Genomic DNA, 24222 nt, shown 5'->3' on the forward strand with positions numbered 1-24222 from the left:
TTCATCACCTAGGTGATGTAATTCTTCTGCCTGGGCCCTGCCAAAAGGGAGGATTGTGACATATCACTAGACCCAGCACCTAGGTTATGTAATTCTTCTGCCTGGGCCCTGCCAAAAGGGAGGATTGGGATGTATCACTAGACCCAGCACCTAGGTGATGTGATTCTTCTGTTTTCTCTGGGCCTCAAATATTTTGGATAATGTAAAATATTACTAGGCCCACTACCTATGGGATTGCATGCTCCTGCTTGGGCTCTGCCCACAGGGACCTTGTGACATATATCTGCATCCGGACCTAAAAGGTGACACTTCTTGCATGCACCCTGCCCTGCACAGGAAAGATTGTGACATATCCCTGGAACCAGACACCAGGTGATGTGGGTGTTCTGCCTCTGTCTTGCCCCCAGGGAGCATTGTGACACAGTGCTGAGCTCAGCACCCAGGTGATGTGACTGTGTTGCCCGTGCTGTGCTTTCAGGAGAGAATTGTAACATATCCCTGGCTGAGCAGCCAGGTGATGTGACACTCCTGCTTGGTTCCTTCCCTCAGGGAAGAGTGTGAGATATCCTTGGCTGAAATCCCAGGTGATGTAACTCTTGCTAACTCCCTACCTACAGGTTAAATGGTTACTTATACTATAGTCGGCTTATAAGTGCAGTGATGACTCTCATACCTCAAGTCAGCTATTAGAAGAAATAGTGTCTCTCATAGCCTGCCTTAGATTAGTCACATCCTTAGTCTTCTCTTTTTATGAAGGTCATAAAGAATTGCCACACTCTAACATATATAATGCCCTCGAGTGTTACAAAGAGTGTTATCCCAGGGCACAGCATAAAAGTGAGATTGTTTCTTATATGCACACCTCACCAACTATTAGGATTATCACCCTCACACAGGGAAAGAGCCCATGGCTGAAGTCTTGAATCTCAAATGCAAACAGACTGTCAAATGCAAACACTGTGCACAGTTGGAATTGTGACTGTCATATATGAGCCTCCAGTCACAGTTGAGATGGTGACACATTTCTAAACTCAGAACATAGCAGATGAGGACTCTATTCTCTAAACCCAACAAACTAGAGAGAGGTTGACTCTAATACCTAGACTTAGGGCCACAAGTATGGTCATGGGTGTTTACAAACATGATTTAAGAGTAAACTGCCTCTCATTTATACTGGATAAAAACCTTGAGTAGTATAGACGGTGTACTAACCAGGCGCTGTGGCTCACGCCTGCAATCCCAGCACTTTGGGAGGCTGAGGTGGATGAAACAAGGTCAGGAGTTTGAGACCAGCCTGACCAACATGGTGAAACCCCGTCTCTACTAAAAAATACAAAAAATTAGTTGGTCATGGTGGCGGGCCCTGTAATCCCAGCTACTTGGGAGCCTGAGGCAGGAGAATTGCTTGAACCCCGGGAGGTGGAGGTTGCATTGAGTCGAGATCACGCCACTGTTCTCCTGCCTGAGTGATAGTGCGAGACTGTCTTACAAAAAAAAAAAAAAAAGAAAGAAAGAAAAAAAAGGAGTGTACTAACAACATCCAGCACACAGGGGTGATTTTCTTTTTTTCTTTTTCTTTTTTTGGGATGAAGTCTCACTCTGTCACCCCAACTGGAGTGCAGTGGTGCGATCTCAGCTTAGTGCAACCTCTGCCTCCGGGTTCAAGTGATTCTCCTGCCTCAGCCTCTTGAGTAGCTGGGATTACAGGCACACGCCACCATACCCAGCTAATTTTTGTATTTTTAGTAGAAAGGGGGTTTCACCATGCTGGCCAGGATGATCTCAATCTCCTGACCTCATGATCCGCCTGCATTGGCCTCCCAAAGTGCTGGGATTATAGGCATGAGCCGCTGCAGCCGGCCTGGAGATTTTTACAGTCATATGAACACCTATTGAACAGTATACATCATCATACTCTCACATAAACAGCCCACTTTTGAAGTTCTGGATAGCACATAGAGAAAGTCAAAGGTGGAAAAATTGACTCTCGTATATGGATCCAGTCCACAGTGAGTTGGTGACCCTAAGAGCAAGATTCAGCACACCTATGAGGCTGTGACTTCACTAATTAGACAAAGTCCGCAGGAGGAGTATAGGCTGTCAGGTACAAATTTAGTTCACTGATGACATTGTAACTGCTGTTCTTAGACACAACATATAGGAAGGGTTAACCTCCTTTACCTAAAACCGGAACATGTGTGGGATTGTTAATTTCATCTCTGCACCTTCCCACAGGTTTAATTGTAACATTTTTCTCTGCCCGACACCTGAGTGATCTGACTCTCTTGCCTAAGACCAGCCCACAGATGGAATAGTGACATATTGCTGAACCCAGAACTGAGGGGATGTGATTCTATTTTTCTGCATTGGTGCTGCTCACAGGGGACATTGTGACATATCACTGGACCTTACACTTAACTGATGCGAGTCTCCTCCCCTGCCTTGGCACTGCCCACAGAAAGCATTGGGACATGTCTCTGGGCCCTATACCCAGGTTATGTGACTCTCCTGCCTGTCTCCCGACCACATAAGCAATTGTGATGTATTGCTAGGTTTGACACCCTGGTAATGCAACTCTACTGCCAAAAAGGAGCATTACGACATATATTTCCATTCATTACCCAGGTGATGTGACTGTCTTCTCCTGCCTGGTCCCTGCTCACAGAGGGAGTTGTAACATATCCCTTGGCTCCGTACCAAACAAGTGTGATTGTTCTTTCATCATAAGTTCTGCTGGCAAGGGAGATTGAGACATATTGTGGAGCTCTACGCCAGTGTGACATTACTGTTTTGCCTTGGCCTGGACCTCAAAAGGCATTGTGACATATTGCTGGGCCCAGCAACAAGGTGACATGAGTTTCCTGTATGGACCCTGACAACAGAGCATTATGACATATCTTTAAGAGCATCAACTATTTGATATGACTCTCCTTTTCTACCAAGGCTTCCCCACAATGAGAGATTGTGACGTATCTTCTTGCCCAGAAATCAGGTGATGTGTTTCTCCTGTCTGAGCTTTGCTTGCAGGGAGCATTGTGACATATCACTGGTCTCAGCACCCAGGTGATATGACTCTACTGTCTGTGCCCTGATTTCAGGAGGAAATTTAACATATCACTGACTGAGCACACCCAGGTTTTAACTCTTCTGCCTGGTGCCTGCTCTCAGAGAAGATTGTGACATATCCCTGGCCTGTTACCCAGATGATGTAACTCTCCTGCTCTCTCCCCTATTCACAGGGGAGATTGTGACATATATCTTTGTTCAGATCATAGGTATGATGTTGACTCTCATATCGAAATCAGCCAATAGGAGACATACCGTCTCTCATATGTGGGCTTAAGTACATGGGTAAGATTCTCACTGTCCCCTTTGTAGAAAGGTCAGAGAAAATTACACTCTCTCACATATTGTATAAAACCCTCAAGTGGTACACAGAGTATCGTAACGGCTCTAGAAAACAGATGAGATTGTGTTTTATGTATGCACACTTTGCCAATTGTTAAGATTGTCACCCTCATCCATGGATAGAGCCTTCTGGTGAGGTCTTAAGTCTTACATGTGGATGCAGTGCAGAGTTGAAATTGTGACTGTCATATGTGAACATCAGGCAACAGCTGAGGTGGTGACTCATTAGTAAGCCTAGCTTATAGGCAGGTGACAACTCTCATATCTGGGCGTAGAGCCATAGGTACGATCATGGGTCCATACCAGCACAAATGTCTCCCCATCACAAAAGATTGCGACTCTCATGGGAACCTTATAAATTCCTCGGTTGGTACAGAGAGTGTTCTAACTAGGCCCATTGTACAGTTGAGGTTTTGACACTCATGCACACCCAGCCGACGGTAAAGATTATCCTCTTTTCACATGAACACAGTCCACTGGAGGTTCTGAATCTCATATCCAGAGACAGTCGCAAGTTGGAAAATTTACTATTATAAGTGAATCTAGTCCACAGTTAAGTTGGTGACTTTCAGACCAAGATTGAACACACTGTTCGTCTGTGATTCCACTAAGGTGACGCAGCCAGTAAGAGGGATAGAGTCTCATTCAGTGATTCAGCTCATTCTAAAAATTGTGACTTGTGTACTTAGATTTAACATGCAGGAGGTGTTGACTGTCATACCGAGAATTGTGGTATATATAGGATTGTTAGTCTCATCCTTGGTCTTTCCTTCAGGTGCGATTTTGACACACTTCTGCCCAGCAGCTGAGTAATGTGATTCTTCAGAATTGGCCCAGCCTACAAATAGGATTGTGCCACACTGCTGGACCCAGCACCTAGATGATGTAACTATTCTCCTGCTTTGGTGCTATTCGAAAAAAACATTGTAGCATATCTGAGAGCCTTGCACCCAGGTATTGTGAGTCTCCTCTCCTGCCTGCTGCTGCACACACAAGCGGGATGTGTACAGGATTGTTAATCTCATCTTGGTCCTTCCTGCCCGTGTGACTGTGCCACATGCCTCTGTGTAGAACCTGAGTGAGTTTACTCTCCTGCCTGGATTTAACCCACAGATCGAATCGTGACATATCGCTGGACCAGAAACTAGGTGATGTGACTCTCTTTTCTTACCTCTCTGCTTTCCACACAGAGGTAAGAAATTGTGACATATCACTGGGCCTTGCATCCAGGTGATGCAGGTGATGGGAATTTTCTTTTTCTTTTTCTTTTCTTTTCTTTTCTTTTTTTTTTTTTTGAGACAGAGTTTCGCTCTTGTTGCCCAGGCTGTACTGTAATGGTACAATCTCGGCTCACAGCAACCTCCGCCTCCTGGGTTTAAGCAATTCTCCTGTCTCAGCCTTCCAAGTAGCTTAGATTACAGGCATGCGCCACCATGCCCGGCTAATTTTTGTATTTTTAGTAGAGACAGGGTTTCTCCATGTTGGTCCGGCTGGTCTTGAACTCCTGACCTCAGGTGATCCACCTGCCTTGGCCTCCCAAAGTGCTGGGATTACAGTCGTGAGCCACCGTGCCTGGCCAGTGATGGGAGTTTTCTCTCCTGCTTTGGTGCTGACCACAGTGAGCATTGTAAAATATTGCTGCCATCACCCCTAGATTATGTTACTCTCCTGCCTCTGCTTTGCCCACATGGGTCATTGTGACATATTACTGGGTCTAAAACCCAGAAAATGTAACTCCCTTATTTAGGTTCTGCCTGCAGGAGCCATTGTCACACATCTCTGTGCTCATCACCTGGGTGATGTGACTGCCTTTTACTGCCTAGTTCCTTCTCACAAAGCATCTTGTGACATATGGCTAGGTCCAGTACCTGGCTGGTGTGGCTCTTCTTTCTAGGTTTCACCTGCAGCAAAAGTTGTAACATACCACTGGGCCCAACAGCATAATGACATTGCTCTTTTGCCTTGGGCCTCCGCTCAGAAGGCACTATAAGATACTCATGGCCCCAACACTGAGGTGATGTGTGTCTCCAGCTTGGATCCTGCCCACAGGGGGCATTGTGACATATCTCTTGGCCCATCAGATGTTTAATGTTATCACCTCCCCTTTCCTACCCTGTGTTTCCTATAAGAGACATTGTCACATGTTTCTTGGCCCAGCACCTAGGTGATGTCTTCCTGGGACCTGTCCATATGGGGATTGTGATATATTGTGTGGCCCAGTACTTACGTGATGTGACTCTCCTCTCATGCCTAGGCCCTGTTCACAGGTGTGATTGTGACACACAGCTTGGCCTAGCCCCTAGATTATGTTACTCTCCTCTTATTCTTCAGTCATTTTCACAGGGGGCATTGTGACATATTGATAGACTGAGAACTTAGGTGATGTGACTCTCCTCTAGTGCTTGCAATAGTTCCAAAAAGAGAGTTTGATATATTGCTTAGCCAGGATCCTAGGTGGTATTACTCTTTTCTCCTGCATAAACCCTGCATACATTATGTATTTTGACACATCACTGGGGCCAAAACCTAGGTGATGTAACTCTCCTGCGTGGGCTTTGCCTACAGGGGTATGATGATGTATCTTTTCATTCATCACCCAAGTGGTGTGACTCTCCACTTATGCCTGGGTCTTGATGAAAGAGGAATTGTGACACATCCCTGACCCTAGCACTTAGGTGATTTAACTTGCCTTTATTGCCAGAGCATGGCATATTATGAGTATTGTGACATCTCTGGGCCTGACACCTAGGGGATGAGAGGTTCCTTCCTGGGCCCTGCCTATAGGAGGCTTTGTGGCATGTCTCTGGCCTCATTATCTAGAAAGATGTGACTCTTCTCTTCTACCTGTGTTCCTCCCTCAGAGAAAATTGTGACATCACTGGACCCAGCAATTAGAAGATGTTTCTCTCCTGCCTGAGCCTTGCCCACAGGAACATTGTGACGTATCTTTAGGCTCAACACCCAGGTGGTGGAATTCTGCCACCTGTGCCCTGTCTACTTAGGCTATTGTGAAACTGGTTTCAATACCCAGGTGATGTAACTTTCCTGCCAGGCCACTGCCTTCCAGGGATATTGTTACATACCTTTGTGCCAGTCACCAAGGTGATGTGAATCTTTTCACCTGCCTGGTCCTTGTTCACTGGGGGATAATGCTATCTATTGCTGGTTTCAGCACCGAGCTGATGTGACTTGCCTCTTCGTAGATTCTGCCCACAAAAAAACTGACACATCACTAGGCCCATCAGCAAAATTATTTTGCCTGGCCCTGCCCTTAAAAGACATTGTGACACACTGCAGTGCCCAGCACCAATGTAATTTGTCTCCTGCCTACTGGGGACATTGTGACATATCTCTTGGTCCATCAACTATTTGATGTGACTCTACCTTCTTACCTGGGCTTTGCTAATAGTAGAGATTGTGACCTATCTCTGGGCCCAGCACCTAGATGTTATGACTCTCCTGCCTGGTCTATGCCCACAAAAAAGAGAGTGACTTATACTAGGATCAACCCACAAATGATTCCATTCTTCTGCATGGCTTATTGTGACATCTCTAGGTTCATTATCTAGATGACGTGACTCTCCTTTTCTTCCTGGGAACTATCCATAATGAGGATTGTGACACATCACTTGGCCCAACACCTATGTGATATGACTCCCTTCTTTTGCCTGGGCCTATCAGTTTGGGTGATTGTGTCATATAGCTTTACTTGGCACCTAGATTATGTGACTGTCCTGTTTCTCTGAGTCCACAGAGGTCATTGCAACATATCCCTGAGCCCCTCATTTAGGTAATTTGACTCCTGCCTGGGCCCTCCCCTCAGTGATTTTTGTGACATAGTTTTTGACTCAGCACCTAGGTAATGTGATTCTTCTCTACTGCTTGGACTGTGTCACAGAAGGTATTGTGATGTGTCACTGGGCCTGACACCTAGGTGAAGATACTGTCTTCTCCTGCCTGGGCCCTGCATAAATTGTACATTTTGACATGTCACTGGGTTCAACACATGGGTGATTCAACTCTCTCACATGTACCATGAGCATGGGGTTATTGGGACATTTTTTTTTTTGTTCATCACCTAAGTGATGTGACTCCTCTCTGATCCCTGTCAAAAGGAAAGATTGTGACATGTCACTCAAACCAGAACTTCGTTGATGTGACTCTTCTGTCTAACAACCACATATTTTGGTTATTGTGACATTTCACTGAGCCAAACACCTAAAAAATGGGAGGCTCCCACCTCAGCCCTGTCCCCAGGGGTTCTTGTGACATGTATCTGCATCCATTACATAAAAGATGTGATGCCTTTTCTGCCTGCACTCTGCCCGCAGGAAAGATTGTGACACACTGCAGGGCCCAGCCACCAGGTGATGTGTCTCTCCTGCATGTGCATAACTTTCAGGAGAAAATTGTAACATGCCACTGGTTGAAAACCCAGATGATGTGACTGTCCTGCCTTTTCACAGCCCTCAGGGAAAAAAATTACATATCATTTGCCCAGCATCCAGGTGATGTCACTCTCCTAAGTGGTTTGTGCCAACAAGTTGGTTGGTGACATATATCTCGGCCCAGCTCACAGGTTTGATGATGACTCTAATACCTCATACCAGCTAGTAGAAGAAATACTATCTCTCACAGCTTAGAAAAAGGAGTAAAATTCCTGGCTGGGTGTGGTGGCTCACGCCTGTAATCCCAGCACATTGGGAGGCCAAGGTGGGCGGATCACCTGAGGTTGGGAGTTCAAGACCAGCCTGATCAACATGGAGAAACCCTGTCTCTACTAAAAATACAAAAAATTAGCCAGGCATGGTGGCACGTGCCTGTAATCCCAGCTACTTAGGAGGCTGAGGCAGGAGAATCGCTTGGACCCAGGAGGCGGGGGTTGTGGTGAGCTGAGATCACGCCATTGCACTCCAGCCTGGGCAACAAAAGCGAAACTCCATCTCGCAAAAAAAGAAACAAAAGAAAAAGGCGTAAAATCCCGGTCTGCTCTCTGTATGAAGGTTATAGAGAATTACCACTCTCTTGTATATTGTATAAAGCACTCGGATGGTACAGAGCATGTCATCATAGGACCCAGCAAACAGGTTAGATCATGTTTCATGTAAGCACTCCCTGCCAATTTTTAGGATTGTCATCCTCACACATGGAAAAGCCCGCTGATGAGGTCATAATTGTGAATGGATGCAGTCCAGAGATAAAATTGTGACTATCATATGTGAACATGTGGCCACACTTGAGATGGTGACTCATTTCTAAACCCAGCTTATAGGTGGGTGAGGACTCTCCTCTCTGGAGCCAGCCAATTGGAGAGATGTTGACTCTCATACCTAGACTTAGGGTCACATTAGATCATGGGTCCAAAGCAGCGCAAAGCTCTCAGAGCAGGTTGCAACTCTCATGCACACCATATACAGTCCACAAGAGAGTGCCCTGACAGGGACAAACACACAGGTGAGATTGTGAAATTTATATTCACACCCAGTCAGTACCAAAGACTCATCCACTTACACTCTTCTTTTGAGGTTCTGAATCGCACTTTTGGAGGCAGTTCAATGTTGGAAAATTGACTCTCATTTGTGGATTTTGTCCACAGTTGGGTTAGTGACTTATTAACCAAAATTCAGCACAGCTTTGTGACTGCAATTTCACTAAGGAGCATAATTTATTTATTTCTTTTGAGATGGAGTTTTGCTCTTGTTACCCAGGCTGGAGAGCAGCGGTGCAATCTTGGCTCACTGCAAACTGCTTCCTGGGTTCAAGTGATTCTTCTGCCTCAGCCTCCTGAGTAGCTGGGATTATGGGTGCCCACCACTGTGCCAGTTAATTTTTTGTATTTTTAGTAGAGCTGGGGTTTCACCATGTTGGTCAGGCTGGTCTTGAACTCTTGACCTCAAGTGATCTGCTTACCTTGGCCTCCCAAAGTGCTGGGATTACAGGTGTGAGCCACCATGTGCAGACTAAGGCACATCATTTGCAAAAGAAATTGAGGCTCTTATGCACAGCTCCAGTCCACCTTTGAGATTGTGACCCCTGTACTTAGATCCAACATGCTGGAGGTATTGACTCTCATCCTTTGACTCAGGACATGAGTGTAATTGTTAATATCATCACAAGACCTTTCTACAAGTGTCATGTGACATACATCTTAGCCCAGCATCTGAGTTATTTGTCTTTTTATCCTGGTCCCAGCTCACAGTGCCATATCACCGGGCCCAGACCCTTGGTACTATGATTCTATTCTGCCTTGATACAGCCCACAGTGGTCATTGTGACATATTGCTGGGTGTTGCACCCAGGTGATGTGAGTCGACTCTTCTGCCTTGGTGCTACCCACAGATGTATTGTGACATATTGCTGGGCCTATGTTATGTTAATCTTTTGCTTGTACGCTAAACACATAGGCCATTGTAACGTTGCTGAGTCCAACACCTAGGTGATGTAACACTTCATCCTGGACCTGTGTACAGAGGGGATTGTAATATATGTCTTCACCAATCATCCAATCACCCTGGAAATGTGACTGACTTTTCCTGCCTGTTCCCTAATCACAGGGGATGTTGGGACATATTTGTTGGGCCCAGCTCCTAGCTGATGTGATACTTTTTTTAGGTTTTGCTCACAAAAGAGATTATGACATATGACTGTGCCTAACACTAAGGTGTTGTTACTATTTTTTGCTTTGGCTCTGCCCTTAGAAGGCATTGAGACATATGACTGGGCTCAGCACTAAGAAGATGTGAGTCCTCTGCCTGAAGCCTGACCACAGGGAGCACTGTGACGTATTTCTTGACCCATTACAATCTCTCCTATGGGCAAAGCTGAGGTAAATGCCCTTTTTACCTACGTGATATGACATTCCTCTTCTGCCTGGGCCATGCCCACAGAATAGAGAGTGACTTATTGCTGGGGCAAGCAAAACAGTGATGTAATTATTCTGCCTGGTCCCTGCACACAGGAGTCACTGTGATATATGTTTGGGCCTCCCGCCTGGATGATGTGACTCTTTTCTTCTGGGGTTTGTCCACAGTGGGAATTGTGATATGCCATGTGATGTAGCTGCTATGTGATGTGACTCTTCCTCATTCTTGGCTTCTTTCCACTGGGGTGACTGGAACATAAAGCTGAGCCCAGCATCTAGGCTATGTCTCTCCTCTTCTTTATAAGCCCTACTCACAAAAGACATTGTGATGTATCTCTAGGCTTTTCACCTAGGTAATGTGACTTTTTTACCTATGTCCTCCCCTCAGGGTTATTGTGAGATACTGCTAGACCAAGAACCTAGGTGGTAGGAATCTCTGCTACTGCTTGGGGTGTGATTAAGAAGAAATTGTGATGTGCATTTAGGTGCATCCAGCACCTAAGTGATGTTACTCTCCTTTTGTGCCTGAGACCTGCATGCATCTTTTTTTGTGTGTTTTTTTGGTTTGTTTGTTTGTTTTTGCGATGGAGTTTCACTCTTGTTGCCCAGGCTGGAGTGCAATGGCGCAATCTCAGCTCACCGCAACCTTCATCTCCCAGGTTCAAGCAATTCTGCCTCAGCCTCCCGAGTATCTGGGATTACAGACATGTGCCACCAAGCCCAGCTAATTTTTGTATTTGTAGTAGAGATGAGGTTTCTCCATGTTGGTCAGGCTGGTCTCGGACTCCCAACCTCAGGTGATCCACCCACCTCAGCCTCCTAAAGTGCTGGGATTACTGGTGTGAGCCACCGTACCTGGCCAGCATCACGTATTTCAACATGTCTCTGGGTCCATCAACATGGTTATGTGACTTTCCTGCATGGGCTCTCACACAGAACTATTCTAACACATCTTTTCATTCATTATCTTGGCGATTTGACTTTTCCGTTCCACTTGAGTACTGCCAAAAGAAAAGTTTGTCACAGATCGCTGGACTTAGCACCTAGGTGATGTGACTTTTCACTTGCCTGAGACCTGCGTATTTTGGTTATTGTGACATATTACTGAAACAAACACCTAGGGGTTGGAAGGCTTCTGCCTGAGCCCCTCCCACAGAGGACCTTGGAATATATTTTTTTTTATCCATCACCTGGGAGATGAAACCCTCTACTTCTACCTGCATTCTTCCCTTAGAGAAGATAGTGATATATTGCTGGGCCCAGCAACCAGGTGTTTTGTCTGTCCTTTCTAGGCTTTGCCCACAGTGAGCCTTGTGGCACATTTAGCTGAGCCCAGCACCCAGGTGATCGTACTCTTCTTCCTGTGCCCTGCTTTCAGGAGAGGATTGTAACATCTCTGGTTGAGGACCCTGTGATGTGACTCTCCTGGCTGGTGCATGCTGTCAGGGAAGATTGTGACATAACCCTGGCTCAGCACACAGTTGATGTGACTCTTGTGCTTGTTCTCCACCCACAGGTGGAATTGTGACATAACCTGGCCAAGCACACAGATGTAACGATGATTTTCATAGCTCGAGGAAGCCAGTAGGAGAGAGAATGTTGCTTATAGTTACGGTTAGGAAAACAAAGAAGATCCTAGCTCTTCTTTCTATACAAAAGTCATAGAGAATTAAAACTCCCTCACATATGTAAAGCCCTAGTGTGTTGGAGAATGTCATAAGAGGGTCCACCATGCAGATGAGATAGTGTTTGTCCTATGAATACACCACCAAAGTTTAGAAGAATTGTCATCCTCACACATGGACAGAACCCTCTGGTGAGATCCTGAATCTCACATCAACGCACTCCACAGTTGCAACTTTGACTGTCATATGTGAACATATGGTCACAGCTAAGATAGTGACTTTTTCTTTTTCTTTTTTTTTTTTTTTTTTTTGAGACAGAGTCTCACTCCTGTTGCCTAAGCATGGAGTGCAATGGCACCATATCGGCTCACTGCAACCTTCGCCTCCTGGGTTCAAGTGATTCTTTTGCTTCAGCCTCCCAAGTAGCTAGGATTACAGGCATATGCCACCACACCTGGCTAAGTTTGTATTTTTCGTAGAGATGAGGTTTCTCCATGTTGGTCAGGCTGGTCTTGAACTCCCAACCTCAGGGGATCCGCCCGCCTTGGCCTTCCAAAATGTTGGGATCACAGGCATGAGCCACTGCACCAGATGGCTCTCTTTTTTTTATTATTTTTATTTTTTTTATTGAGACGGAGTTTCGCTCTTGTTGCCCAGGCTAGAGGGCAACGGCGTGATCTCGGCTCACTGCAACTTCTGCCTTTCAGGTTCAAGCAATTCTCCTGCCTCAGCCTCTTGAGTAACTGGGATTACAGGCACCTGCCACCATGCCTAGCTAATTTTTTGTATTTTTAGTGGAGACGGGGGTTTCACCGTGTTGGTCAGGCTGGTCACAAACTGATGATCTCAGGTGATCCACCCGCCTTGGCCTCCCAAAGTGTTGGGATTACTGGCGTTAGCCACTGCACCCAGCTGGTGATGACTCATTTCTAAACCCAGCTCACAGGAAGGTGAGAATTCTCTTATCTGGACTCAGCCAATTAGAGAGATGTTGACTCTGGGCTTACAACCACAGAAAAGATTCTGGATTTCCTTCTTGTACGAAGGTTACAGAGGATCACCACTCTTGCATATTGTATAAAGCCCTCAGGTGACATGGAGAGTGTCATAAGAGTGCACAGCACACAGGTGCGATAGTGTTCTTGAATGCACATCCAGGCAACAATAAAGATTGTCATTCTCCCACATAAACATATCCCACTGTTGAGGTTCTGAATCTCACACGTGGAGGCTGTTGAAAGTTGGAGAATTGACTCTCATATGTGGATCTGGTTCACAGGTGGGCTGGTGACTCTCAGACCAAACTTCAGCATACACATGAGGCAGTGACTGCACTGAAAGGATAAGTCTGCAGAAGAAGTTGTGGCTCTCTTGCAAAAAGTCTGTCAGCTCTTGAGATTTTTACTCATGTACTCAGACCCAACATACAGGAAGTGTTGACTCTCATATCTAGAATGTGGACATGTATGAAATTTCTAATCTCATTCCTGGAATTTCCTTCAGGTGTGATTATGTCTGCTAAGCATTGTAGTGATTTGACTCTCCTGCCTTGGCCCAGCCCAGAGATGAGATTGTGACATATCTCTTGATTCTGCACCTCAAAGATGTGACCCTCTTCCAGCCTTGGTGCTGCCCACAGGTGGCATTGTGACATATGGCTGGACCTTCCACCCAGGTGATGTCTTTTTTTCTTGGCGCTGCCCACAGAGTGCATTGTGACATATTGCTAAGGTCTACACTCAGGTTATGTGACTCCTTTTTTTTTTTTTTTTTTTTTTCCTAAGCCCTATATTTGCATGTTAGGGCATATTACTAGGACCAAAATCTATAAAATGGGAGGCTTCTGTCTGGGCCCTGTCTTCAGAGGGCCTTGTGACATATCTTTGCATCAATCACCTAGGAGATGTTACTCCATTTTTGCCTGCATTCTGCCCACAGGAAAACTTGTGAATTATCACTAGGCCCAGGTACGGGGTGATGTGTCTCTCCTGCATAGGCCTTGACCATAGAAAGCATTGTTACCTATTGCTGGACTCAGCACCCAGGAGATGTGACTCTGCTGCTTGTATCCTGCTTTCAGGAGAAGGTTGTAACGTATTCCTGGCTAGTATTAAAGTGATGTGACAGTCCTGTCTGGTTCCTGCCCTCAGTAAAGATTGTGATGTATTCCTGGCCAAAAACTCAGGTGATGTGACTCTTCTCTCTGCCTATTCGTAGGTAGGATTGTAAATTATATATTGGCCTAGCTCACAGGTGCAATGGTGAGTCTCATACCTCAAACTATCCAATAGGAGAGATGCTGTCTTTTATAGCTAGGCCTTAGGTAATGATTAAGATCCTGGGTCTCCTTTTTTGTACAAAGTCATAGGAAATTACCACTTTCTTGCGTACTATATAAATCCCTTGCTGGGCATGGTGGCTCATGCCTCCCATAGTGGCTCAGCACTTTGGGAGGCTGAGGCGGGTGGATCACCTGAGGTCAGGAGTTTGACACAACTCTGACCAACATGGTGAAACCCCATCTCTACTAAATACAAAAAATTAGCCAGGCATGGTGGCACATGCCTGTAATCCCAGCTACTTGGGAGGCTGAGGCCGAAGAATCACTTGAACCTGGGAGGCGGAGGCTGCATTGAGCCAAGATTGTGCCATTGCGCTCCAACCTGGGCAACAAGAGCAAAGCTCGGACTAAAAAAAAAAAACAAAAAAAAAAACAAAAAAACACATTAGATTTAAAAAATAAATCTCTTGTGGTACAGAGAGTATCATTTCAGCATTCAGCACACAGACGAGATTGTGGTTCTCATGTGCACACCCCACCAATTGTTAGGCTTGTCACTCTCACTCATAGACAGAGCCCACTGGTAAGGCCCTGAATTTCACACACACACAGTCAGCAGTTGAAATTGTGACTATCGAAGATGGCCGAATAGGAACAGCTCCAGTCTCCAACTCCCAGCGCGAGTGACACAGAAGACCGGTGATTTCTGCATTTTCAACTGAGGTACTGGGTTCATCTCACTGGGGAGTGCCGGACGATCGGTACTGGTCAGCTGCTGCAGCCCGACCAGCGAGAGCTGAAGCAGGGCGAGGCATTGCCTCACCTGGGAAGCGCAAGGGGGAAGGGAATCCCTTTTCCTAGCCAGGGGAACTGAGACACACAACACCTGGAAAATCGGGTAACTCCCACCCCAATACTGCGCTTTAAGCAAACAGGCACACCAGGAGATCATATCCCACACCTGGCCGGGAGGGTCCCACACCCACGGAGCCTCCCTCATTGCTAGCACAGCAGTCTGTGATCTACCGGCAAGGCAGCAGTGAGGCTGGGGGAGGGGCACCCGCCATTGCTGAGGCTTAAGTAGGTAAACAAAGCTGCTGGGAAGCTCGAACTGGGTGGAGCTCACAGCAGCTCAAGGAAACCTGCCTGTCTCTGTAGACTCCACCTCTGAGGACAGGGCACAGTAAACAATAACAAACACAGCCGAAACCTCTGCAGACGCAAACGACTCTGTCTGACAGCTTTGAAGAGAGCAGTGGATCTCCCAACACGGAGGTTGAGATCTGAGAAGGGACAGACTCCCTGCTCAAGTGGGTCCCTGACCCCTGAGTAGCCTAACTGGGAGACATCCCTCACTAGGGACAGTCTGACACCCCACACCTCACAGGGTGGAGTACACCCCTGAGAGGAAGCTTCCAAAGCAAGAATCAGACAGGTACACTCGCTGTTCAGAAATATTCTATCTTCTGCAGCCTCTGCTGCTGATACCCAGGCAAACAGCGTCTGGAGTGGACCTCAAGCAATCTCCAACAGACCTACAGCTGAGGGTCCTGACTGTTAGAAGGAAAACTATCAAACAGGAAGGACACCTACACCAAAACCCCATCAGTACATCACCATAATCAAAGACCAGAGGCAGATAAAACCACAAAGATGGGGAAAAAGCAGGGCAGAAAAGCTGGAAATTCAAAAAATAAGAGCGCATCTCCCCCGGCAAAGGAGCGCAGCTCATCGCCAGCAACGGATCAAAGCTGGACGGAGAATGACTTTGACGAGATGAGAGAAGAAGGCTTCAGTCCATCAAATTTCTCAGAGCTAAAGGAGGAATTACGTACCCAGCGCAAAGAAACTAAAAATCTTGAAAAAAAAGTAGAAGAATTGATGGCTAGAGTAATTAATGCAGAGAAGGTCATAAACGAAATGAAAGAGATGAAAACCATGACACGAGAAATACGTGACAAATGCACAAGCTTCAGTAACCGACTCGATCAACTGGAAGAAAGAGTATCTGCGATTGAGGATCAAATGAATGAAATGAAGCGAGAAGAGAAACCAAAAGAAAAAAGAAGAAAAAGAAATGAACAAAGCCTGCAAGAAGTATGAGATTATGTAAAAAGACCAAATCTACGTCTGATTGGGGTACCTGAAAGTGAGGGGGAAAATGGAACCAAGTTGGAAAACACTCTTCAGGATATCATCCAGGAGAACTTCCCCAACCTAGTAGGGCAGGCCAACATTCAAATCCAGGAAATACAGAGAACGCCACAAAGATACTCCTCGAGAAGAGCAACTCCAAGACACATAATTGCCAGATTCACCAAAGTTGAAATGAGGAAAAAATCTTAAGGGCAGCCAGAGAGAAAGGTGGGTTACCCACAAAGGGAAGCCCATCAGACTAACAGCAGATCTCTCGGCAGAAACTGTACAAGCCAGAAGAGAGTGGGGGCCAATATTCAACATTCTTAAAGAAAAGAATTTTCAACCCAGAATTTCATATCCAGCCAAACTAAGTTTCATAAGTGAAGGAGAAATAAAATCCTTTACAGATAAGCCAATGCTTAGAGATTTTGTCACCACCAGGCCTGCCTTACAAGAGACCCTGAAGGAAGCACTAAACATGGAAAGGAACAACCGGTACCAGCCATTGCAAAAACATGCCAAAATGTAAAGACCATCGATGCTAGGAAGAAACTGCATCAACTAACGAGCAAAATAACCAGTTAATATCATAATGGCAAGATCAAGTTCACACATAACAATCTTAACCTTAAATGTAAATGGACTAAATGCTCCAATTAAAAGACACAGACTGGCAAACTGGATAAAGAGTCAAGACCCATCAGTCTGCTGTATTCAGGAGACCCATCTCACATGCAGAGACATACATAGGCTCAAAATAAAGGGATGGAGGAAGATTTACCAAACAAATGGAGAACAAAAAAAAGCGAGGGTTGCAATCCTAGTCTCTGATAAAACAGACTTTAAACCATCAAAGATCAAAAGAGACAAAGAAGGCCATTACATAATGGTAAAGGGATCAATTCAACAGGAAGAGCTAACTATCCTAAATATATATGCACCCAATACAGGAGCACCCAGATTCATCAAGCAAGTCCTTAGAGACTTACAAAGAGACTTAGACTCCAATACAATAATAATGGGAGACTTCAACACTCCACTGTCAACATTAGACAGATCAACGAGACAGAAAGTTAACAAGGATATCCAGGAATTGAACTCATCTCTGCAGCAAGCAGACCTAATAGACATCTATAGAACTCTCCACCCCAAATCAACAGAATATACATTCTTCTCACACCACATCGTACTTACTCCAAAATCGACCACATAATTGGAAGTAAAGCACTCCTCAGCAAATGTACAAGAACACAAATTATAACAAACTGTCTCTCAGACCACAGTGCAATCAAACTAGAACTCAGGACTAAGAAACTCAATCAAAACCGCTCAACTACATGGACACTGAGCAACCTGCTCCTGAATGACTACTGGGTACATAACGAAATGAAGGCAGAAATAAAGATGTTCTTTGAAACCAATGAGAACAAAGATACAACATACCAGAATCTCTGGGACACATTTAAAGCAGTGTGTAGAGGGAAATTTATAGCACTAAATGCCCACAAGAGAAAGCAGGAAAGATCTAAAATTGACACTTTAACATCGCAATTGAAAGAACTAGAGAAGCAAGAGCAAACACATTCGAAAGCTAGCAGAAGGCAAGAAATAACTAAGATCAGAGCAGAACTGAAGGAGATAGAGACACAAAAACTCTCCAAAAAATCAATGAATCCAGGAGTTGGTTTTTTGAAAAGATCAACAAAATTGACAGACCACTAGCAAGACTAATAAAGAAGAAAAGAGAGAAGAATCAAATCGACGCAATTAAAAATGATAAAGGGGATATCACCACCGACCCCACAGAAATACAAACTACCATCAGAGAATACTATAAACACCTCTACGCAAATAAACTGGAAAATCTAGAAGAAATGGATAATTTCCTGGACACTTACACTCTTCCAAGACTAAACCAGGAAGAAGTTGAATCCCTGAATAGACCAATAGCAGGCTCTGAAATTGAGGCAATAATTAATAGCCTACCAACCAAAAAAAGTCCAGGACCAGATGGATTCACAGCTGAATTCTACCAGAGGTACAAGGAGGAGTTGGTACCATTCCTTCTGAAACTATTCCAATCAATAGAAAAAGAGGGAATCCTCCCTAACTCATTTTATGAGGCCAATATCATCCTGATACCAAAGCCTGGCAGAGACACAACAAAAAAAGAGAATTTTAGACCAATATCCCTGATGAACATCGATGCAAAAATCCTCAATAAAATACTGGCAAACCGGGTTCAGCAACACATCAAAAAGCTTATCCACCATGATCAAGTGGGCTTCATCCCTGGGATGCAAGGCTGGTTCAACATTCGCAAATCAATAAACATAATCCAGCATATAAACAGAACCAAAGACAAGAACCACATGATTATCTCAATAGATGCAGAAAAGGCTTTTGACAAAATTCAACAGCCCTTCATGCTAAAAACGCTCAATAAATTCGGTATTGATGGAACGTACCTCAAAATAATAAAAGCTATTTATGACAAACCCACAGCCAATATCATACTGAATGGGCAAAAACTGGAAAAATTCCCTTTGAAAACTGGCACAAGACAGGGATGCCCTCTCTCACCACTCCTATTCAACATAGTGTTGGAAGTTCTGGCTAGGGCAATTAGGCAAGAGAAAGAAATCAAGGGTATTCAGTTAGGAAAAGAAGAAGTCAAATTGTCCCTGTTTGCAGATGACATGATTGTATATTTAGAAAACCCCATTGTCTCAGCCCAAAATCTCCTTAAGCTGATAAGCAACTTCAGCAAAGTCTCAGGATACAAAATTAATGTGCAAAAATCACAAGCATTCTTATACACCAGTAGCAGACAAACAGAGAGCCAAATCATGAATGAACTTCCATTCACAATTGCTTCAAAGAGAATAAAATACCTAGGAATCCAACTTACAAGGGATGTAAAGGACCTCTTCAAGGAGAACTACAAACCACTGCTCAGTGAAATAAAAGAGGACACAAACAAATGGAAGAACATACCATGCTCATGGATAGGAAGAATCAATATCGTGAAAATGGCCATACTGCCCAAGGTAATTTATAGATTCAATGCCATCCCCATCAAGCTACCAATGAGTTTCTTCACAGAATTGGGAAAACTGCTTTAAAGTTCATATGGAACCAAAAAAGAGCCCGCATCTCCAAGACAATCCTAAGTCAAAAGAACAAAGCTGGAGGCATCACGCTACCTGACTTCAAACTATACTACAAGGCTACAGTAACCAAAACAGCATGGTACTGGTACCAAAACAGAGATATAGACCAATGGAACAGAACAGAGTCCTCAGAAATAATACCACACATCTACAGCCATCTGATCTTTGACAAACCTGAGAGAAACAAGAAATGGGGAAAGGATTTCCTATTTAATAAATGGTGCTGGGAAAATTGGCTAGCCATAAGTAGAAAGCTGAAACTGGATCCTTTCCTTACTCCTTATACGAAAATTAATTCAAGATGGATTAGAGACTTAAATGTTAGACCTAATACCATAAAAATCCTAGAAGAAAACCTAGGTAGTACCATTCAGGACATAGGCATGGGCAAAGACTTCATGTCTAAAACACCAAAAGCAACGGCAGCAAAAGCCAAAATTGACAAATGGGATCTCATTAAACTAAAGAGCTTCTGCACAGCAAAAGAAACTACCATCAGAGTGAACAGGCAACCTACAGAATGGGAGAAAATTTTTGCAATCTACTCATCTGACAAAGCGCTAATATCCAGAACCTACAAAGAACTCAAACAAATTTACAAGAAAAAAACAAACAACCCCATCAAAAAGTGGGCAAAGGATATGAACAGACATTTCTCAAAAGAAGACATTCATACAGCCAACAGACACATGAAAAAATGCTCATCATCACTGGCCATCAGAGAAATGCAAATCAAAACCACAATGAGATACCATCTCACACCAGTTAGAATGGCAATCATTAAAAAGTCAGGAAACAACAGATGCTGGAGAGGATGTGGAGAAATAGGAACACTTTTACACTGTTGGTGGGATTGTAAACTAGTTCAACCATTATGGAAAACAGTATGGCGATTCCTCAAGGATCTAGAACTAGATGTACCATATGACCGAGCCATCCCATTACTGGGTATATACCCAAAGGATTATAAGTCATGGTGCTATAAAGACACATGCACACGTATGTTTATTGCAGCACTATTCACAATAGCAAACACTTGGAATCGACCCAAATGTCCATCAGTGACAGATTGGATTAAGAAAATGTGGCACATATACACCATGGAATACTATGCAGCCATCAAAAAGGATGAGTTTGTGTCCTTTGTAGGGACATGGATGCAGCTGGAAACCATCATTCTTAGCAAATTATCACAAGAACAGAAAACCAAACACCGCATGTTCTCACTCATAGGTGGGAACTGAACAATGAGATCACTTGGACTCAGGAAGGGGAACATCACACACCAGGGCCTATCATGGGGAGGGGGGAGGGGGGAGGGATTGCATTGGGAGTTATACCTGATGTAAATGACGAGTTGATGGGTGCAGCACACCAACATGGCACAAGTATACATATGTAACAAACCTGCACGTTATGCACATGTACCCTACAACTTAAAGTATAATAATAATAAATAAATTAAAAAAAAAAAAAAAAAAAAGAAATTGTGACTATCATGTGAACATCCAGCCAGAGTTGGAATGATGACTTATTTCTAAACCCAGTTCATTGGCAGATGAGAATTCTGTGTGACCCCATGAAAATTCTCCCTGGGCTTAGTGCCAGAGTAAACAGAGTTTACAGGAGGAATGAAGGCTCTCAGGCTCCCATCCAGTTTATTGGTGAGATTGTCACTACCATACTTAGACCCAACATAGGAAATGTGGTGACTCTCATACCTAGAACTGGGACCTGTGCAGGATTGTTAATTCATTACTGGACCTTCCTTTGGGTGTGATTGTTACATATGCCTACGTTCAGCACCCACGTGATTTGATTTTGCTGCCTGGTCTCAGTCCAAAGGTAAGATTGTGATTTATCACTGAATCCAGCAGCTCGGTGATTTGGCTCTCCTCTTTTTTTTTTTTTGCGGGGGGGAATCCCACAAATTTTGGGTATTGCCAATTATTTCTGAATCCTGCACCCATGTTATGTGACTCTCCCACGTGTGCCTTACATGTTGTGCCATATTGTGGCTCAATATATCACATTAGACATTGTTAAATATTATTGGGTTCAACACCTGGGTGATGGATGTAACTTTTTTTCTGGGCCTTCCTACAGGGGACCTTGTGACATAACTCAATGCCCATCACCATGGAAATGTTACTCTCTTCTCCTGCCTGATCTCTGCTCACAGAGAAATTGTGACACATCACTGGCCTCACATCTAGATGATGCAACTTTCTTCTTTTTTTCAGGCTCCACATATTTGGGTATTGTGATGTATTGCTGAACTCAACACCTAAGGGATGGGAGTCTCCTACCTAGGCCCTTCCTACAAGGGGCTTTGTGACATGTCTCTGCATTCCTCATCCAGGAGATGTGACTCTTCTCTTCTGCCTACACCTGCCTATACAGAAAGTTGCGGCGTATTGCTGTGGTCAGCAACCAGATGATGTGGTTCTCCTGCCTGGGTCTTTATTACAGGAAAGATGGTTGACACATTACTGGGCCCAGCATCCAGAGGATGTGACTCTCTTCTTCTGTTGGTCCCTGCTTACAGGGAAATTGTAGCATATTGCTACACCCAGCTCCTAGCTTATGTGACTCTTCTTTTAGGTTTTTGCCTTCAGGGGATATTGTGACATATTGCTGGACCCTGCACTGACAATTTGTGACTCTTCTGCCTGTGATTTGCCCACTTGGGCCATTGTGACATTGCTGGGTTTAACACTCAGGTGATGTAACTTTTATGCCTGGGCTTTGCCTACAGGAGGCATTTTGAAATGTCTTTGTGGCTAGGCACAGTGGCTCATGTCTGTAATCCCAGCACTTTGGGAGGCCAAGGTGGGCAGATCACAAAGTCAGGAGTTTGAGACCAGCCTGGTCAATATGGTGAAAACCTGTCTCTACTAAAAACAAACAAACAAACAAACAAACAAAACCAAAAATCAGCCAGGTGTGGTAATGGGTGCCTGTAGTCCCAGCTACTCAAGAGGCTGAGGCAGGAGAATCGCTTGAGCCCAGGAGGTGGAGACTGCAGTGAGCCGAGATCATGCCACTGCACTCTATCCTGGGCAACAGAGTGAGACTCCATTTCCAAAAAAAATAAAAAATAAAAATAAAAAAATGTCTTTGCACCAATCCCACAGGTGATGTGACTCTCTTGTGTTACCTGGTCTCTGTTCCCAGGAAGTATTGTGACCTTTCACAGCATATAGCTATTTTTTTTTTTTATTTCTTAGTTTTTTCTTGCAGGAAAGATTGTGAAATATTACTGAACTAAGCACCAAAGGGATATGCTTTTTTTCTTGGACTTGCCCATGAAAAACATTGTGACATATTGCTGAGCCCTAAACCTAGATGGTGTGAGTTTTCTGCCCGTCAGCTATTTTATGTGACTCTCCTCTCTCATCTTCACTTTGTCCATGGTTAGATTATAATATATCTTTGGGCCTGGGTCACACTAACAGAAGCAAGAGTGACTTATTGCTGGGCCCAGCACACAGGGGATGTGATTCTTCTTCTTGGTTCCTGCCCAAATCGTCATTGTGACATATCTCTGGGTCAGTCGCCTAAATGATAGGACTCTTTTTATCTTTCTGGACCTGTCCACAGTAGGAAACGTTACATATCGCTGGGCCCAGCACCTATCTGATATGACTCTCCTCTCATGCCAAGGCCTTGCCTACAGTAGTGATTGTGCCACATAGCTGGGTCCAGCTTCTACGTTATCTGACTCCTGTTTTCTTCCTGAATCCTACAAAAAGATAGCATTATAAAATATTTCTGGGTCTTTTACCTAGGTGATGTGACTTTTCTTCCTGGCTTGTCCTCTCAGAGGGAATTGTGACATGTTGCTGAATACAGCATTTAGGTGATGCGAAGCTTCCTCTACAGCTTGGACTCTTACCAAAAAGAGATTGTGATATATCACTGGGCACAGCACCTACATAATGGAACTCTTTTCTCTTGTCTGTGCCCTGCAAACATTTTGCATTGTGACATATAGCTGGGTCTGCCACCCAGGTAACATGAGTCTTCCACATAAGCCCTGGCCACAAGAGTGTTATGAAATAACTTTTTATTTATTGCCTAGGTAGTGATGTGACTCTTCCTCAGCCTGTACCTTGCCACAAGGGAATTGTGATGTATCACTGGGCCCAGCACCTAGATGATGTAACTCATCTTTTGGCTGAACCTTTCATATTTTACATATTGTTACATATCACTGCATCTGACATTAGGGGATGAGAGACCTCTGCCTGGGCCCTCCCCACAGACGGCCTTGTGACCTATTTTGGCATCCATCACCTAAGAAATGTGACTCTCCTCACCTACATGCACCGTGCACAAATAAAAGATTGTGACATATCACTGGGATCAGCCACCCAGTGTGTGTCTATCCTCTCAGGGTGTTGCTTAAAGAGACCATTGTAACGTATCACTGGGACCAGCACCCAGGTGATGTGACTTGTGGCCTGTGCCCATCTCGTCTTTTTTTTTTTTTTTTAAGGCAAAGTCTCACTGTGTTGCCCAGGTTAGAGTGCAGTGATGTGATCTTGGCTCACTGCAACCTCCGCCTCCTGGGTTCAAGCAGTTCTTCTGCCTTAGCCTGGGATTACAAGTAGCTGGGATTACAGTCATGCATTACCACACTGGTCTAATATTTGTATTTTTAGTAGAGGTGGGGTTTTACCATGATGGTCAGGCTGGTTTCTAACTCCTGACCTCAGGTGATCTACTTGC

At 44.5% G+C, this 24222-nt stretch overlaps 1 protein-coding gene and 1 long non-coding RNA gene across 7 annotated transcripts in view; both read left to right on the forward strand.

Moving 5' to 3' along the window:
* Window positions 1-24222, forward strand: part of ZNF254 (zinc finger protein 254) — an 88788-nt gene that overhangs the window by 13792 nt on the left and 50774 nt on the right. The window lies entirely within an intron of this gene.
* LOC135968654 (uncharacterized) lies at window positions 4497-22617 on the forward strand. Its single transcript, XR_010583574.2, has 2 exons — window positions 4497-10234; window positions 21732-22617. It is a non-coding gene; the product is annotated as an uncharacterized lncRNA (long non-coding RNA).

Source organism: Macaca fascicularis, chromosome 19 (genome assembly GCF_037993035.2).
Source record: "Macaca fascicularis isolate 582-1 chromosome 19, T2T-MFA8v1.1".
In the NCBI taxonomy this organism is placed as follows: Eukaryota; Metazoa; Chordata; class Mammalia; order Primates; family Cercopithecidae; genus Macaca; species Macaca fascicularis.